The sequence below is a fragment of the Dermacentor variabilis genome, chromosome 1 (assembly GCF_050947875.1).
Source record: "Dermacentor variabilis isolate Ectoservices chromosome 1, ASM5094787v1, whole genome shotgun sequence".
Taxonomy (NCBI): Eukaryota; Metazoa; Arthropoda; class Arachnida; order Ixodida; family Ixodidae; genus Dermacentor; species Dermacentor variabilis.
In genome coordinates, this window is record NC_134568.1 from 281341007 (window position 1) to 281357595 (window position 16589).

A 16589-nucleotide genomic window follows, 5' to 3' on the forward strand; every position below is an offset into this window, starting at 1 on the left:
CGATACCCTGGCGGGACAAGAAGCTCTCGTCCAGCAAGTACGTCGAGCAGCCATGGCAAGTGGAGTCCTGGAATGAGTGGAGTCCACGCACTCGATCTCAAGAGCAACCACCTCGATGGTTCGAATAAATGTTCTCTCTCTCTCTCTCTCTCTCTCTCTCTCTCTCCAAAAGCTTTGTGCCTAAAAAAAAATTGCACATTAGTAGGCGTGGTCTACTAGTCACCAAAAAAAATTAGTTTCTCTTGCCACTTGACAAGTTGTTTGAAAATCATAGTGACAGCACTACCCATATCTTTATCTTGGGGGACCTTAGCATCGACATTAATCAAAGCGATAGTGATATCCCCAATTACACAGATCTACTGACCAGTTATTCAGTGACATCACCAACACGTATTAATAACTCAAGATAGAGCGCACTAGATCACAAACTCACGAGCGTGCCAGACGCCATGCTTTCAAGTGGGACGTTATCATCTGATATCACAGACCACGCTCCTTTTTTCGTAACAGTGTCATCCTGTCTAATAACGCAAGGCTTTCGCAGACTCGTATCGATAAATAACAAGACAATATGTTAAAGAAACTAAAGCAAAAGCAACACCATTAGTTTAGAAAAAGGAGTATTGGCCTTGAGCTCCACCACTGGAAAAGCTGGCGCCACCGTCGGCGTGACGTGCTAGGAGGGATCACGTGGACATAGCGGCCGCGTCGGCTGCTTCGGGAGCGCCCGAAGCGAGCTGAAAACGAGAGTTTAAATTCTCTCGTACGCTGCGGTTCTCATTTTTTGGTGAGATTTTCCCGCTTCGAGTGTCTCCTTTACAAAGCTTGAAAGTACAACAATAGGTAGTGGCTGCCTTTGAAGGCGCGCAACATGGTAGGCTACTGCTCGGTGCCGCAATGCCGGACGCACGCAACGGAGCACGGTGTCAGCCTTATTCACACGTAGCCGCAGGACAAGAAGCTGTGTGAATCTTGGCTCGCGAAACATAAAACCGGCAAACAGTCATCGGCTACAACTCGGGTATGCAGCAAGCACAGACGCGAGGAAGATTTCTGCTACGGCGCCCGGTCTGCGATGTTCTGAAAACGCGCACTGAGACGCTCGCCCGAGTCCGCTGCCCGACTAATGCCATGACGGTTTGTTCTATGAACTTGTCGATGCTATAGAAACTGACAAGTTCAGTGGAGTGGAAAGGGAGCGGTAAAAAGTACATTATCAAAAAGCATGACATATGGTCATGTTTGTGTTATGAATTAATGCACTGCATTACAAAAAAGAAGCAGCGGGAAATCGCACGCTGAGAACACTGTTCAACGTACAGTGCGACGCAACTCCAGAAATAATATTGAAATGTCCAAGAATTTAGAAGAAAGAAAAAAAGATTGAATCGTCGCGACGGCACATCAGTCCCCGTAGGCGTCGAAGTCTCTACAATGAAATTATTTTTGAACAGCTCTGATAGCGCCCACGCAACAATGGTTGCTTGTATACTGTCAAATGCTCATATTCTGCGGCCTGAAGCTCATGGCACGGTGCGAAAACGCGCACGCCGCGAAAGCGAAACAGTGCGCGGACAAGCATGCATGCAGACGCGCAGTCGGTCGCTGCGTATCTGTGTGATCGCTGCATTGAGGCTTCATTCTATTACGCTCCACTTAGTTATACAAACAGTATAAGAACATATTTCACATAGTTTGCGCTCAGCGTTTGCCTACCTTTCAAGCAAGAAGCCGGTTCGGGAGACTCCATCGCGGCGACCGCGCGCAGTGGCGTTCACTGTACGTATTCGGTAAGGAGATAGCGTCTGTAAACGATTCTGTTCTTTCAGTTTGCCAAAGATTATTATTAGACAGTAAAAAACTTCTCTCGTTTCGAAAGTACTTACAGAAATATCCGGGAGAGCTCGCGCGTGGTGTTTTCAGTGTGCGCTGACAGCAAAACCTATGAGGAGCGCGCCGCGTGATCCCTCATACTACGCCAGCGAGGCGCTTCCGATAGATGGCGACTCCGTAACTCCTCGCCGCCAATAGGGCATATAAGGAAAGACTGGAAATTTCTAAGCAAAGTTATTTCGAAATAAAAGTCAAGCAAGCGCCAGCGCGACGTCCAAGCAACACGGAAAGTTATAAATACTGCACTTAACAGCTGGGTTAGAAACCGCACATGTGGTATCTCTGTGAAAGGCACAAAAGTAAGTTACCCATATATTACTCAAAGCTTCAATATCGGCTCCCACCTGCGGCAAGTTGTTTTTTCATCCACTTTAATTTCCACTAATTGATCGTTTTTTTTAAATTTCATTTCAGTAATTTCCCCTATATGTTGTCCTTGGTGTCAGTGTTTGTTGGCTTCTCATGATATGACTAATAAAAATCGGGCCCCTCGGTTAACCCCCTTTCTTCTCGTTCAAAGCTTCAATAGTTACTTTGCGACAATTAATTTCAATATGACCACAGTCAATGCATATAATTATTCCACAGTCAAACTCCTCATTAACAACAAGTAGCCCTAATTATTTCTTTCTTTAACCTACTGACCCACAAGTCCAGACTCCATTTCTATGGTGTTGCTAAAACGTCGCTCGATTTGCATGTGTGGCCCATTGTCACATATCATTAACTAAATGTGTCTTTCAAGCGCATTCCCGACGCCACTTAACATTTCTAAACTTGTACCAGTGTTTAAGAAAGGAGATAAGATGGACATGAGTAATTATACTATCCAATATCCATATCGTCTCCGTTCTCCAATTTTTTCAAAAGAAACTGCTAGCTAGCTCGTTTACACAATAAGTTATTTGCAAAACAACACATTTATGCAAAATAACAATAAGGTATAGAAAAGAAAGAGCGGCGGAGACTGGACTACTCAACATTGTAGAAGGAAACAAAAGCAAATATTGAAAGAAAATATTATAATTATGAGTGCTTTCATGGAGCTGACTAAGGCTTTTGATCTAGTGAATCGCAATATAATACTGAAGAAACTTGAGAAATGTGGTGCTCGTGGCAAGCCTCATTAGTACATATTTTAAAAGCCGCCAGTGGTATATCCCACTTAATAACATAGCGTCTTCACCGCAAATGACTAACACTGGAACTTACCTCAGGGGTACATCCTCGTTGGACCCTTTTCTTTCTTTGGCATATACCAACGATCTGCTCGGCTACCACTCAGAAGATGGCAACTTGTACGCAGACGATACTAATAGTTTATCAACAGCCGAAACGGAAACTGAAATTTAAAAGAGACCTAATAATTTTGTACAAGAACTGATGAACTGGCTTGGTTCTAATCGCCTCCCAGCAAACATAACTTAAACCAATTACACAATCTTCGCCGCGAAAAACACCCAATTAGCGAACACTAAATCCTTAAAATTTAATAGCCGACCCTTGCGAAGCCGAGAGCGCAGGGTCAAATCCCAGCCGCGGCGGCCGTATTCCGATGCATGGGGCGAAATACAATAACGCCCGTGTTTTGTGCACTGGGTGCACGTTAAAGTTGGCAGAACTCAATCCGGAGTGCCATGGCCACTACGGCGTGCCTAATAATCATACGTTAATTTTGGCCCCAGATTTTTTTTCTTTAGATTGAACTCGGTTAGATTCGCTTAACACACTAGCCGTAAAAGATTGCATTCATTACCATTTTCTTGTGTTGCTTTACAAAATAACGCGCAAAAATTTACTCGACACCGCTGCCCTGCAAAGCTGTCGAAAACCACCACTACAACTGCTGATGGGGGTTTGCGATGCTTTATTGCTTTAAAATAATGATAGTAATGGTAAAATAGAGTAACGGGAGTATTGGTAATTTTGACAGCACGCCGCCCCTTATAGTAGTGCTGCAACAGCACTGAAATCAGTTGCTGGGCTGGTTCTTTTATATACGAAAGGCTAAGGACATCGCTTCCCACGTCGCAAGCTGCCGTCGCCGCGGCAGTATGACCTGTTCGCTTCACTTTGTTGACTGGAAGCCACTGCCTTACGGGGTACGAGCCACTGCTCCTGGCCTGCACAGCCGGCGGGATCGTCCCACATTTTTGCTAACCGACGCGGACACAAAAGATGCCGGTCACCGAGACGTTAACAGCTTCGCTGTAAAGATGATTTATGTTGTTCGGTAAAAATTACTTATCAGAATATTGTATACTCACTACTACATTGCATACATTGCATACTACGATCAACGACCCCGAACACCCTAGTTGTACCAAAGGCCCGTATTAAGTATGGCTCACTTTCCTTTTAGTATACTGCAGCAGATTAGTGGAACAAATTACCGACATATTCAACATCACAATAGTAATTTAAGTGCCACAAAATAACATTCGCTCTTTCATGCTATCATCACAGCAATCAATGAACATATCATAGATTGGTATTGTCGCAAACTTGTTTTTTTTTTCAGTTTTCCTTCTTCATTTATCGCTCACTATGTTTATACCTGGATAGTTCAATAATGGCTAATTCTAATGCTCTGAAATTTTTATTTCTGAAACTCATTCATCGGCACCTTGATCCATTTCTTTATATGCTCCCCTGTGAGTTAAACGCACGCGTTCCGCCTTTTTTGCCCAGCTTAGAAAACGTGAGTCAAGCCATCTTCTCACACCTACTTCAGAATCACCTCCAACGTCATTACTATACCTTGTTTCACGTCAAAGCAATGCCCCTTCTTACCGTGAAGTACATAAAGGGGTCCAACAGTACTGCACCTGGACTGTACAACGGGCCAGTGGATTGCTGCGATGCTTCGAAGAACGGTAAAAAAAATGACGTTGCTGTGACATGAAACAGGACATGGAATCAGGCGTAGAAATGCATTGGAGGCGATATTTAAGTAGGTATCAAAGGATGGCTTGATTCACGTTATCCAAGCGTGGCAGAGACGATGGGACGCGTGCATTTCGCGTACAGTGGAGCGCATTATAGAAAAGGATAAAAGTGGTGAATAATAAATTTCAGAAGTAAAGATTTCAGACAACTAGTGTCAGCATTTACTGAACAACCTATGTATAAAAAGCATACAGTCCAGGAACCCCTTTTACGACTTCTGCGAAAGCTATGGGGTCCCACCCAATTAATATACCACCCGGTACCCAATTAAAATGAAATTAAGTTCTGCGGTTTTACGTGCCAAAACTCCCAATCGATTATGAGGCCGGCCGTAGTGAGGGAACCCGGGTTAATTTCAATCGTCTGCCGTTCTTTAAGACACAAGGCACGGCACACGGGCGTTCTTGTAGTTCGCCTACAATACCCAATACGCCACCCTACGCGCAATAAAGAGCTTGTGAACTTTACTGGTTCGAAGTGCGTAGCTGGTTAATTCGTCCACGTTCTGAAATAGTTCGTGAGTTAATTGGATGATCTGTGTCTCGCATGAAAGGCCTTTCCTGAAACCGTGCTGCTTTGTAAAAATGAAACCATTATTTTCTAGAGTGAGGTTTGAGGCGATGTTGTTAAGTAATTAATTTAATTATGGGGTTTTACGCGGCAAAACCACTTTCTGATTATGAGGCGCGCTTTAGTGGAGGACTCCGGAAATTTCGACCACCCGGGGTTCTTTAACGTGCACCGAAATCTAAGTGCACAGGTGTTTTCGCCCCCACCGAAATGCGGCCGCCGTGACCGGGATTCGATCCCGCGACCTCGTGCTCAGCAGCCCAACACCATAGCCACTGAGCAACCACGGCGGGTGAGGCGATAATGTGTTCGAGCATTTTGAATCGGACACTTGTTAGGGATACGGGTCTGTAGTTAGTGGCAGAGTGTTTATCTCCGTTTTTAAATATAGGTATTATTTCTCCTACCTTACAATCATATGGAATCTCACCAGTTGATAAGGACTGTTTGAAAATGTGGCGCAAGATGATGCTAGAAATGCTGCCATTAGCTTTCAGAATTTTTGTGTTAATGCCGTCAACTCCGGAACTAGTCGATATTTTAAGTTTGTTAATTAATGATAAGAGTCCTTGATATGTAATGAGTATTGGTGCCACGTATTGGTAGTTTACTTCAGGAGGCTGTGGCATATTGGAATGGTCTTCGTTAGTAAAAACAGCAGTAAAGTGTTTATTGAGCGTGCTTGAACAGTGCACAGGTGCAACCGGGTTCCCACTGTCGTCTAACAATGCTATGTCATCACGGGTGATCGGAGGAGCAATCCTTTGCCAAAACTTTCTGGGGTTGTTTTTAATTAGCGAGGGCAGATCATGCGAACAGAATCTATTTTTAGCATTACGAATGGCGTTACAGTACTGCCTTTCTAAGTTTTTTTTTTTTCATGATGCTTCGGTGCCGGCACGCTTCGCGATTTTAAAAAGGCGCTTTTTTTGTTCTTTAGTGTTGGAAGTGTCATGTGGAACCACAGCTTTGATATGTTAACGCGCAGCAAAATGCGGGGTATATGAGTGCGAGTTAGTTCCAGCAACTTGTCTTTGTACATAGCCCAGTTTTCATTTATCACCATAAATGAAATATTTTTTTAAAGAAAGGATTCGGAAAATGTTCGCAGGCCATCATTGATGGCGTCAGCGTTAGCTTTATTAGAGTTCGATATATGCTTGGTAATCACATCGCTTATGGTAGATGGCATGTTGATTGTTAATTATAGTAGGCGATGGTCACTAAATCCACCTATGCTGGTTATACGGCTGAGAGTTTCCGGAGCAGGTGACAGAATTAAATCTAATATGTTTAAATCTCGCGTGGGTGTGTCCACCAACTGAACCAAGGAAAATTAAGTGTGAGGTTAAAAAAATCACGACAGTTTCGTGAACATGAAAGCAAGTTAAACCAGTCAGTGTCGGGGCAGTTGAAATCACCGAAGAGGTGCATATCAGCTTTTGGAAACTTGTTTCTGATTTCTTAAATGTTATAATGCAAATTAGTGACGAATGTATCTTGGCTGTCAAGCGGTCGGTATAGCAGGCGCCAAATACGGTCTTTTACGTTTTATACGCAACGCATACCCATAGTATTTCTATCGAAATAGCGGTGTGTATGATACAGGATTCAATATGCTTCCTTATAGCAATAAGAACGCCCCTCCCCGCAGTTCGTTCCTGTCTTTTCTGAAGATACTGAAGTTGTCGTAGTCGAGCAGGATCTGTCCATCAGCAATTTCGAAATGTAACCACCTTTCAGTTAGTAAGACGATGTCGCAGTCGCTGTTTTCAAGATATGAGCAGAGTTGTGTTCTCTTGGGAAATACGCTACGTATGTTAGTGAATGATAAGGATAGGACCGAGTGCAAGTTGCTGTTCTGAGTTCAGTAGGAACGATTAGTGTGCATACCACTCGGTTTTTTACGCGCTAGCTATTGTGGACACTGTGTGATAGTGTCGATTGTCGCATCGTACGTTGTTGTGAACGGCCTGCGGGGGCTGGCGAACTAGAGGAGAAGCGACCGACGTAACCTGCCTGGCCCGCTGCGATGACTCACTTTGTGAAAACAACAATGCGCCGAGTCAACAGGCGAACGGCGCCACCATGTCTACGGCGGCGACTCGTTTTGTAAGGACGACAATACGACAGTCCCCAATCTAACGGCGCCGGGGTGTACACACGCGGTCGGCGGAGCAAGCATTGTTAGTGTGTTTGCCGTCATCGTCACGGTTTGTTTGGAGCGGGGGAACTCCTGGAACAAGATGTTTTGCGGCGCCGTCCCAGGGGTCTTAGAAGTCGTCAATCAATGGACAGACGCGGCGGGCACTGTCTGCGGAGTCAACTCTGAGTTAAAGAGGCGCCTGCTCGGGGCAGGACCCGCGTCTGCGAGAACCCTCTCACCTCAGTGTGGTCAGTGGAACCTGTGCGGAAGTGAGTGTGTAAACCCTACCCCTCAAAGGCGGGTCGGCGACGATGACTTTGGACGCTCCCATCAGTCGAAATTTGAAAGGCCGTTTTCCCTCACCTAGGGATCTAGGGAGGACAGAGTGCATTTAAGCAGCCGTCGTCGGCTGTTCAGGGTGCATTCTCTTTCAGTCACGCTAGACTGATGAACTGTAACGTTCTCATGTAGATACTGTAAATAAATTCCCCATTCCTCGTTCTACGTGAGAACAAGTCCCTCCCTTCAACAACGTCTTCAGCGTGGATGAGTTGGACGACGCCATGGGCCAGCTACCATCTATTTCATGCCCGAACCCAACCATTACAACTGGCTGGCAGCGGTGAGACGGACTTTGCGACGTGGTACTGTGTCTGCGGTGAGTGCTTGGTTCTTGCTTTGACTCGCTAGGCTTCATATTGTGGTTGCTCAGTTTAGATCAATAGGAAAGGCGGGTTGTTGATTGTTAGCTAGGTAGTGTTTACCTAGGTACGGTTAGCGAGCAGGACCAAGGCAATAAAGCAGCAATCATGGAGTTAAGGACACTGCTGAGAGACGAATTGTTGATTTTTGGTGAGGAACTGGGCCTAGAGGTACACAAGGAAATGTTAAGATGGAATTACTGATGCTGATTTCCGAAAAGGCCAGTGAGGAGGACATTGAAATTGCGCTAGAACTTCTTAATTAAAGAGAGAAACGAGACACAGAGAGAAGAACACGGACAGAGAGGAACGCGAGTTAAGAAAAATGCAACTTGACCTTGAAAGGAAACGTTTGGAGTAGTCTCAGAGAAATGAAGGGGCTCTAGGACGATCAAGTGAGCAAGAATCATACCGCATGGACAGGCTGCTAAAGCCATTTGAGGTCGAGACCGACATAGGCTTGTTCCTAGGAAATTTTGAAAGGACTTGCGAGAAGATGAACTTCGGTCCGAGTACATGGCCACAGCGGTTGCTGTCTATTTTGCCGTATGAGCCTGCGGAAGTAATCGCCAGACTCAGTGCGGAGGATGCGTATGATTATTCAAAGGTTAAGGCTAGTCTAAACGGGGAAAACGTACAAAAAGAGCAGTAAAGAAAATTCGAATCTTTTAGACCAATCCGCTGCTATAAATGCCACAAACTGAGGCATATCGCTGCAAACTGCGGGAAGCCTAGCGTAGTTTTCTCCTACGTGGATGAAAAAGACGAGAATATGGAACTTTTATGCCCATATCTTCACGACCTGCAAGTTAATGGCAAACCATGCCGGGTGCTGCGAGACAGTGCCGCCACTATGGACATTGTCCATCCGTCTTACGTGACGGTAGATGACTTCACTGGAGAAGTAGCATGGATCAAACAGGTTGTAGAAGAACACAGCGTGTGTCTGCCCATGGCCAAAGTCAAAATCAGTGGACCGTTCGGGGAGCTAGTGACCGAGGCTGCAGTTTCCAAATTTTTATCGCTGCATTACCCTTACATTTTTTTCCAATCGGTCGGATCAGTTACTGCGTGACAAAGGGATTAAACTGGGAGAGGGCGTAGTACAGGCGTTGACGCGAGGCCAAGCTCGTAAAATCGCGTCGCTTTCGGCTGAAAATGCAAACGCTGCTCCAGCTGAAGTAGAAAAACAGTTAACTTCAGTAACCGAATCGGAGTTAGGCTAGAGGGACGAAAATACGGTTGAGAAAAGCCTGCCAGCTGACCAGCTCAATGAGAGCGTATCACTAGGGTGTCAAAGTTCACGCCAGCAGAAAGAGCCAGCTGACGCATTCGCGAGCGAAACAGGGTCGTTACTATCCCCGGCCTGAAAGAACTTTGATCGGCTCTTGCGTGTGGACAGAGAGTCATTGGTAGCCGAGCAAAAGAATGATGACAGCTTAGGTAAATTGCATCACACAGCTAAAGAAGGTATTGCTAGGCGCAACGTCACGATAGAAGAGAGAGGAGCATTGTTGTATCGGCACTACAGGGACCGAAAGGGCAGGATTCTAGATCAGTTAGTCGTCCCTACTAAGTACAGGGAGGACCTTTTGAGCCTCTGTCATGGAAATGGGTGGTCTGGCCACCTAGGCATAAACAAATCGAAGGAAAGATTGCTTATGGAATAATACTGGCACAGCTTTTTCAAGGACGTAGAAAACTTTGTAAGATCATGCGACGCCTGCCAGCGCTCGGGTAAACCAGGAAAAAGACGGAAAGCTCCACTAAAGGTAGTGCTCTTAATATCAGAACCTTTCAGACGACTGGTGATAGACACGGTATAGGGCCTCTACCAAAGACAAAATCGGGTTACAGGTACCTGTTTACCATGCTGTGTCCGGCTACAAAGTTTCCGGAAGCAATCCCTCTGAAAGAGCTCAGCTCCACCGAAGTAGTAGACGCGCTTTTGACAGTATTCACACGAGTTGAGTTTTAAGCCGAAATTAAGGCGGATCAAGGGTCAGTAGTCACCAGCGCACTGACTTCCACATTCTTCCAAAAGTGCGGGGTAAAGTTGGTACACAGTTCCGTCTATCACCTTCAGTCAAATAGTGTAGAGAGGAGGAATTCAATGCTTAAGCGAGTTTTGCGGGCGCTTTGTTACGAGCACAAAGAGAACTGGGAGAATTGTCTGCCGGCCAATTTGTTTGCTTTGCGAACGGTTCCTCATGAGGCTACTGGGTTCTCGCCAGCAGAACTAGTGTATGGGAGGACACTCGGTTCTCCACTGAGAATGTTAAGAGAGATGTGGGAGGAAAGAGGAGAGAGTCCAACAGTGGTAGAATACGTGCTAAATCAGCCGGAACAGCTAAGTGCTACCCAAGAACTAGTCGAAAAGAACATGGGAGTAGTTCAAAAGAACGCCAAGTTCTATTACGACAAGAATGTGAGGCTTCGTACGTTTAACGCCGGAGACCAAGTAATGATCCTCAGACCTTCAAGAAAGAACAAGCTTGAAGTTCACAGGGACGAACCCGTTAAAGTGTTGCACAAACTTTCGGATGCTACGCGTGCTCTGAAAGTGCCCGGTCGCAGGAAGAAGATGAGAATATGCCACTCCAATTCGATGAAGCCATACGAGCGAGGAGCGGAGCGGAGTCGTTAACTTTGCCATCAAAAGCTGGATGGCATTAATAACGAGTTTAATTAGTGAAGGAGACCTCCAACTATGAAATCAGCCTGGAAGAAGTTGTAGAACACTCGGTAAGCACGGACGCTCTTAAACCCGAGCAGCTAATTGAGCTAAAGAAGCTGCTAGGGGAATATTTCGATAGATTCAGCAATCGGCCAGGTAGAACCGAACTAATAACGCATGAAATAGATCTAACATCGGCCGAACCCGTCAGATCAAAGCCTTACAGGGTGTCTCCACGACAGAGAGAAATTATGGAGGCAGAGATACAGCGCATGCTGGAGTTGGGAGTTATTGAGCCCGCTGAGAGTGACTACACGTCGCCGCTAATACTTGTGGAAGCCCCTAATAAGGACCCTTGTCCGTGTGTTGTCTACAGAAAGTTAAATGCCATCACCAGGGATCACTTGTACCCGATACCCAACGATGAGGAACAAATCGAAAGAGTCAGCGCTGCTAAATACATTTCGACTCTATATCTCGTGTGGAGATACTGGCAAGTTCCCCTTTCAGAAAATGCCAGCCGCTATATGCCGCATTTATCTCACCTGTAGGCACTTTTCGCCCTCTCGCCCTCAGCTTCGGGCTGAAGAACGCGCCTTTTAGCTTCTCTAAGTTGATTGATATTGTCCTAAAAGACTTGCAGGAGTTCGCATTGCCATATTTTGATGATGCCGCAATTCTTTTCTTACAGCTGGAAACAGCAAGTATCGCACCTCAAGCAGGTGTTAACCCGGTTGAAGGAAGCCGACTTAACGATGATGGCGGGAAAATGTAGGTTTCTCTGCTCGCAGGTGGCCATACTGTCGGCCAGGGCACGAGATGGCCGGCGGAGCTGAAATCAGCTACGGTTGGAGATTTCTCACAGCTTCGCATAAAAACAGACATTCGTTCATTTTTGGGCCTTGTTCGGTACTATCAACGGTACATTCCGAATTATTCGCAAATAGCAAGTCCTTTAACGGACGCACTCCGAAAGGGAGCACCGAGTAACGTGCACTGGAATAAGAACAAAGAGAACGCTTTCGAAGGTTTGAAAACGTTAATATTTTCTCCTCCTGTGCTTCGCGCAAAGGAATTCGCAGTTCAGTGCGACGCAAGCGACAGGGGAATGGGTGTGGTACTTAGTCAGGTCGGCGATGATAAGGAGGAACATCCTGTTCTCTATGCCAGAAGTTGGCCGTGTTACTTGTGCGGAGCGAGATTCATCTTCGAGACGGACCACTGCCCTCTGACATGGCTTAATCAAATGTCAAAAGAAAAAAAAAAGGCCGCTTGCTTCGATGGAGCCTGACCCTCCAACAGTACAACTTCTCAGTTAGATAAGGCACGTACCCAGGATTTTTTTTTTCGGGGGGGGGGGGCAAATTTTTCTGTGCAAATGGGTGGCGGGGGGGGGTGTACCTTTACTAGTGTAAATGTGAATAATGCCCTCCATTCACCATAAAAACGCGCAAACCCGCAAAAGAGAAATGGAGTAAGGTGTATTTCACAGGTGCATGCCTGTGAGATATACCTCTCCAAGGAACTACATCAAATGGACTCGCGCAGGAAAGAAGCGCAGCAAGAACACTGCCAAGAACAAGTAAACAAGCAATAGTGTAAAATAAAGATTTCTAGTAGCGTTTTTTTTTTAAATTAGCTCTGGAGAAATACAGAGAAATATATATTTGCGTAACACTCACACTTCTTTTGGATCCCTAGTTTATTGCTCTGCCAAGTTAAGTGCCAAAACCGACTCGTGTTGTTATTTGGGAAGTTGCGTAACGATGCGTGTATGCCAGTCCCGTACACCCGCGTATAGCGCAGGAGGCTGCGGTTCTAGACGTACTGCGCCCACCGCGGAAGTTTAGAAAAACGCACACATAAGCATAGCAGATAAGTGGCAACGTCAGGCGGTTAGACTAATAATGACAGAAGCGTCATTCAAAACTCATGGAATCCTTCTCCACTTCTGGCGGTGTTTTCTCTACTTAAGCACTTTCTCTACTCTACTTACTCTACATAAAGATATTTTGATCCATAAATAGTTTCACAAGCAAAGGGTAAATTTGTTAATTTTCGTTTTTCCTTCCTGTTTGGCTGTTGCTTCGGCTCTCTTCCTTAGTTGATCGCTTAATTTCTCAACTCCTTGCGACTCTTGTTTCCAGTTGACAACTTTGCATGAAAAGTGCTGCACAATTAGGGAAAAACCAGACGAGGTAACGGGTGACATTCACATTCCTTATGGGCTTAACGGTTATTGCAGGGTTTGATCATGGATGCTGTTTCACGTGATTTTATTTTCCACCTTATCTAACCTTTATCACGGGTATATGGTTCCGAGGATATGCCAGGGTCGCGGCGAGCCGTCACTCGAGGAAATAATGAAGCAAAAGGAAAAGTTTATTTATTTATTTATTTATTTATTTATTTATTTATTTGAAAACCTTCAGGGCCCGTGGGCATTACAGAATGGTTTTTTATGGATGTTCTTATGCATGAAAAACAAATGTATTAACACAGAAATGTGGCAATACCGAAAACAAAAACAGAAACAACAGTTAACTATGTTGCAGCAAAGTGCAGATTATTGAAAATAAACAATAACTTCATTAGGAGATTTAAACAAGTCACAGTGTCGGCAATTGCGGCAGTTGAGGTGGGCAGGTGGGTCCAATCGTTAATTGTCTTAGGAATGAATGAATAAAAATATGAGTTCGAGAAAATGGGACGCCTACTTTATGAAGGTGATCTCTACGGGATGAAATGTATTCTGGCTCAAATAGGACCTATTTAAAATGGCGATGATGATATATTTTGTGAGAGTCACCGAGACACTTTCCTTCGTAAGGAAAGAAGAGAAAGGTTCAAAGCAGCGTTCATGGTGGACACACTAGATAGACGAGAGTAGTTGGGAAGTATGAATCTTGCGATGCGATTTTGCACCGATTCCAAAGTTTGAATGAAACTCTCAAGACCGGGATCCCACACCGAGCATGCATATTCAAGTTTTGGGCGTACGAGCAAGTTATAGAGCAAAGATTTTAATGAGGATGGTGCCATAGAGAAATCGCGCCTTAAGCAACCAAGCATGCGACTGCCATTGTTGGCAACGCAACTGGCGTTGTCTCCGGCCGCAACTCGTTCCACGAGCATACCGATCAGCTGACTACGAATTGAATTGTTTTCCTGGTTCCTGGATCAGTCTAAACGAAGAAGGTTGAACTAACGAAGCAACAGCGATGCGCGTGACCGTTGCAATAGATGGTGACAACTGAACACATCTAGAGTTAATCGCGCGGGCATCGAATCGATGAGAAATCCCAGGAGATGCCGATAACTACCTCCTTCCAAAAGGAGTGAAAGAGGCAGCAAAATGTTGACCGCTGAATAGCTGTCAAGTCTCAAGGTTGATTTGGCGGCGCTTTAGGAATGTGTGTGAGCCTTCAGGAGTGGGGGGTATGCCGCTTAATTTCGGGGGGGGGGGGGGAAGGCGGGCCCCCTCCCCCCTGGGTACGTGCCTGTGCGTTAGATATAAGCGAAAGTTACATAGCAATGGAGATGGCTTGAGCAGCTAATCTGAAACTCGTTCTGCGTTTAGGGATCCCGACTTTTTTTCCCTTTTTTTTAAGCCAAGACGATCCCCTTTCATTTAGTAGGACTCCATCCATGATTGATAACTTTGTCGGCACGAAATTCCTTCGAAATTTGCATAGCGAAAAGCAGTATTTGTTGTTTCTGCACTCGTGTTCCCTTTGAAGCCTGGCGGGTCTAAAGCGAGATCCAAGATTCATTGCTGTGCAGAGCCATGTTGTGGGGTTCGCTTTGCTGCTGCCTGTCACTGTGAGATGTTTTGGTGTGTATGTCAGCATTTCGCAGCTGGTTGCTGCAAGCCGAGTGGTCCACCCTTGCCACCAGGCATTCTCTTCCTGCCCAGCGGTTATCAGCACTGGCCAGTCGAGATTTTCCGGGTCATGGAGGAGCTGTTACGATTGGCCAGCGGGGGTAGTGACCTTCTAGCCTCTCCTGTACCACTGCGACGAATCGCTTCGTGAAGCTAACAATGCGCCCCTCTCGGACAGACCTGCAGCAACATCGAGGCGAGACACGTTAGGCAGATCGAGTGTTGTTTGTTGGTTCACTGTCGCCGTCACGGACTAGTGGGAGCAAGAAACTCCTGGAAAAGGCTGTTCTGCGGCGTTTCCTCACCGACTACAGTAACCGCCACGGTCGTTTGACAGACGCTCGAGCTAAATGCTGGGTCATCCCAGGAACCAAGACGCGCCGGCTTGAGTCACGCGTGACATTTCCGGTCTACGAAGCTCCCCTTCTTTCTCTGTGTTCAGGGAGCAAAGGTGCGGGAGTGATTGTGTGAACCCTCGCCCTCCAACGCGGGTTCTTCGATTACTTTGGACCCTCCGATTGGACGAAGGTGTGGCGACTGATTTCCCTGACCTAGGTATGTAGGGAGGACAGAGGGAGTTTAAGCGGTCTTTTTCGGCTCCTGAGTGTGCTTCATTACAGTCATGCCAGACTGATGAGATGTAACGTTCTCCACTCCTCATGTAGATATTGTAAATAAACCCAGTACTCCTCGTTCTCGATGAGAACATGTTCCTCCCTTCAACAACACCCTTAGCGTGGAAGAGTCGGACGACGGCATCGGCCAGCTACCCCTTTTGACATGCCCGACCCCAACTCTTACACCATGTTATGCATCGGAAATAAATGAAGACACATCGCACGCATTTTTAACATAATTATTTCAACTTTTTGAAGTATTTGGAGGCTTTTCGAATACTGTTGACAGAAAAGCTTAAGCAATGTTTGTTTTAGACAAAATAAAAGAACATTTCTAGCGACGGTGGTTGTATCGCCAAAATCTAACGTTATTTATTTAGTTAGATTATGTGGACTTGATCGATAAGCTACGATAATTCGGGTGATAATCTCGCTTGTTGCCAGATACGGTTAAGGTGAAACAAGCGTGTTTTCTTTTTTTCGGGTGGGGGGGGGGGGGCTGTTAGTACTCCCTGGGGTAATGTTAGGGTAGCGATAGTGGGCATTGTGAGGGATGGGTCTAGAATAGGGCGATTGACACGAAAGTCAATTAATAGTTTGAAGTTAAAGGGGTGCTGAACCACCCCTCGGGCTTGGTGAAAAAACGCAGTCCGCGGATTTCATACGCTGCTGTGAACATGTCAGCGAAATTGTGCAGCCGTGCGCGTCGCACCGAGCTCGCAAGCGGTTTCTTAAACACTCTCCTTTCAACAGAAGCCTTCTCTTCACCCTTTTCGGGCGCGTTATTCCGTCATATAGCATATTCCCATACGCGGCTGGTATTGGCCAATAGCACTCAATCAAGACGGGTATTTCGATCAGTTCGCTTCTTCTAACTGTTACTGTGCATATTTATTGACACAGTTTAATAAACAGGCTGAAGTAAGCGAAAATCTGTTTTTGATTTTCTACAAGAATTACACACTTCCGGCAGAAGCCGACTATCGATCGTCTGCTCACGCTCGGCCGCGGCCGCCCGCGTAGGAACCAATATTTTACCAAACTGCTTATTGATGTCGTAGCCGTCGGGTCTTGCTAATTTCGATAAGTTTTGAACACTCAACTAGCCTCGAACCATACGAAGCATAAGGCGATACCCCACGCACTCTTC